The sequence below is a fragment of the Papaver somniferum genome, unplaced genomic scaffold (genome assembly GCF_003573695.1).
Source record: "Papaver somniferum cultivar HN1 unplaced genomic scaffold, ASM357369v1 unplaced-scaffold_10, whole genome shotgun sequence".
Lineage (NCBI taxonomy): Eukaryota > Viridiplantae > Streptophyta > Magnoliopsida > Ranunculales > Papaveraceae > Papaver > Papaver somniferum.
The window spans coordinates 8,918,215-8,921,882 of NW_020618825.1; the positions used below are offsets into that span (position 1 = coordinate 8,918,215).

The following is a 3,668-nucleotide window of genomic DNA, read 5'->3' on the forward strand; positions in this document are numbered from 1 at the left end:
AATCCTGAAGATTCAAAATCTTCAGGTTGAGTCACTTTGACTTGATTTCTTTTTCCATTTTTGTATATATTTGGTTACTCCATGGTGATCGCGGATGAAATATGTTGGATTCTAACCATGAATAATGGAGTTCGGTTTTTTCTTTCGTCAAATCGGGTAATCTCTTTCCTTTCTCTCAAAACGTAACATGTTCTCCTGTTATGTTAAAATTATAAATATGTTTATCATTAGAAACATTGAGGACAATGTTTAGTTTAGGTTTAGGGGTGAAAAGTAGATACCGTGATATCATGCTATAATTGAAAACTAAACTCCTCCCTCTTTTTTGAAAAATAAAAAATTGAAAAAACATAAAAATGGAGCTCATTTACTTGAAATGTTGACTCTTGTGCATATATGTAAACATAAGGATTCTTAGTCTAGATATAAAGGCACCCCTGATTCTAGCACAATTTACATCGTGATAAGAAATTCGCACACGCACGATCTACCAATACATGTATAGCCTCAACCTTGAGGTGTTCTATCAGAAGTTTTAGTTTCCAATCACTTTAGAATACTGAACGAGACTTGACTAGCTTGTTCTTTGGTTGGTTGGGATAGAAGGTGGAGGTTACGTTAAGAAAAACAACCATCGAATTTAACTGGGTGCATCAAAAAGGGCTACCTCTTGCTAAGAGTCATGTAATTTTTTGTTTCTTTTGTTATGTATCAAAAGTGTTACCATGTTAAAAAAATGATTATATTCAAAAAAAAATCAAAAAAAAAAAAACGATGTATATATTCAGAAAAATATCAAAAAAAAAATCAAAAAAAAAAAAATCAAGTATTTATCAATTTCATCCTCCCTTGTTCCAAAAATAAAAGAGAGTAGTCAATGTAAATAAGAGTATGTAAAGAGTCATATTTTGTGTTTTTGTGTTATAAGCAAGGAAGGGTGTATGCCATTGATGTACAATGCGAGTAATTGTGAAATACCTCCAACTCATTCACAATTCTCGTAAAGTCCGGACAGCTAGCTAGATTTCGACCTCGGTTCTTAGCCTGAGAAACTATCTCTTGGTGATTAGTAGTCATAACATCCGATCTTTCTTTACACATGTGTAGATACACTTTACACTCTTATCACATGTCTTTATTTGTTATCAGTGCTAGGATTGTGCCTTTGATAGCTAGATTGACATCTCCATTTTGCTGTGAGCTTCTACTGTCTTGCACATGTCACATTTCATGGAATTTGAGCTTATATTTTGTCCTAGAACTTTGTAGGTACGTTCTAAGCAAACCTTCACGAGACTTCAACTCGTCCACTAGGGACACTTAGTGGTTTAAAAGGCTTATTGCATTCGCTAAATGCAATCGAGAGACCAGCGACAGTGGTATAGTTAGGATTTCCTTAGTTTCTGTTTTACTTGAGGACAAGTAAAATTCAGGTTTAGGGGTATTTGATAGGTGCCAAATATTGCATTATTTTTGTATCATTTTATTGGCACTCATCCCTTTTTGCATACCATAATTCCCCCTTTTGTAATGAATTTTTTGTATTTTACTCTCCTCAAGGATAAATACTTAATATTGTTTAATTTTGCATTTTTAGGTACCAAATAAAGACTAGATGAGTTGTGGAGCGAAAAGAACCACCACAAGAAAACTAATGTATTACAACACCTCATTTGTGTGGCAAGAACCCATGTTTCATGTTGCAAAAACCTTTTTCCACATAAAAAACTTTTGCCACACCGTGTGGAAACAACCTGTGTGACAAGAAGTTATTGCCACACCTTAAGTACGGTGCGGCAATAGCTGGTTTTTTTGCCTCACCAAATAGTGAGGCAATAACATGAGGCAAAAAAGTATTTTTTTTATTTATTTTTTTTAATTTGTTTATTTTATTTTTTTTGGAAAATCTCTTGCCACACCAACTAGCGAGGCAATAAAATGAGACAAAAAGGCATCATTTTTATTTTTTAATTTATTTATTGTCTTTAAAACTGTTTTGCTACACTACTTACTGCTGCTGCAACAGCTTGACTTCGGCAAAAACATGTTCACAAATTTAGGGACTACTGTAATCATCATGTAATAATTTATGCACAACAAAATCGATTTCATACATAGATTGAATTAAAACAAACAATTCGGATTTCATTAACAAAAAAGAAGTTTATGTTACAGATTATAAAAAATCCTACTTCACCATAAGAAAAGAAACAAATTAACTTACAGAATCTCCGACTTTAAAGTTGACCTTAAAAGTAGCGAAACTTTATACTTCAATTTAGACCTAACTAACTCCTCTCTACTAGTTGTACTTGTACACAGACACATATGAGAAATGTACCTCAACCATGAATAGTCGAATCCAAATATGAGAAATATACTTTAAAATTTCAAAGAGAACAGTGACTGTAACCACCAACTTGTGTATCCACTTCAGCTTTGCGTCGAATAGTTTTTGCTGCACACTGTGTGAGGCTTCTACTCTTTGACATTGCCATCAGAAAATACCTTACAAAACAAAACGGTTTCTACTCTTTGACATTGCCATCGGAAAGTACCTTACAAAAACACAAGTCAGAATTAATTAGACATGAATGCATTACTAGAACTTAAACTCATACCCATACATAGCAGATGACTGAACTTACCTGAAACATTACTAGAACTTAACCCAAAATTGCACAAGATCCTTCAACTCCCCCTCGTTTAACGCATTGGGTTTATCTGCAAAATAATCTGCCTTTGTATCGTGGGGTGCATAGTGAAACATTTTCCATTTAACTTTATTTCTAAATATTCCACGAGCAATAGATACAACAGAACTACTTGTCATTGAGCAAATAAATCATGTGGAACACAAAATAAACAAACATAATATAAAGTGTTGCTAAGCAAGTTCACCTGAATTTCGACTCACAACCATTCCTTATCCTCATTAGCTTGCATATTCTAATTCTTGGTCTAGTTGAACCACCGAGATTGTTCTAGCAACACCTGCTGGCATCAGAAGAATGTATTTGATTAGTCTCCATTAAGCTTGCCTTCTGCGTAGTATTTAACAACAACCTCGGGGGACGATAAATTTCTCAACTCATGTGTACCAATGAAATAAGCAAAAACCAAGAAACATGTTATTATATTGGATAACTGTGGTTTGCAACATCATAGTAATAACGAAACAAAGAGGGGAACATAAATAAAGATAACAGCTTCTATTACTAGTCAACACGAATGGCCTATTAAATTTTCACATCAAATACATTAAATTAAGAAAATGGATGTCTATTTTAAACTCCTAGAAGACTTAGTAATTATCCTTGCTTTTGATAACTGCAACCTCTGCAAGGGCTAAAAGACGTCCTTTTGTTCAGTAATTTAGACTAATGCACCAGAATTGCTCTACAATTAATCAATTTTTTATAAAAAAATAATTGGTTTATCAATAAACCATTATATATGACTATCAGGTATAATCAGAATACATACCACGGTGAAGGTTTATGAACTTATCATAAGTTTCAAAAGAATACATCTACACAGTCAGAAAAATGATCTGCCAAAAGAAAAAAAAATGTTTAGGACACTCGATACTTTTCAGATCTTGGGACTAGGTTAAGCATTAAGACCCTTTACGCTGGTTCGCAAAATATAAAAGTGAAAGAAAATGT

At 33.3% G+C, this 3,668-nt stretch overlaps 1 long non-coding RNA gene across 1 annotated transcript; it reads right to left on the reverse strand.

Moving 5' to 3' along the window:
• Positions 1 to 2,124: 2,124 nt before the first annotated feature.
• Positions 2,125 to 2,992, reverse strand: LOC113326685. Its single transcript, XR_003348476.1, has 3 exons — positions 2,902 to 2,992; positions 2,649 to 2,724; positions 2,125 to 2,558 (listed from the first exon to the last, which is right to left on the reverse strand). It is a non-coding gene; the product is annotated as an uncharacterized LOC113326685 (long non-coding RNA).
• Positions 2,993 to 3,668: the final 676 nt, after the last annotated feature.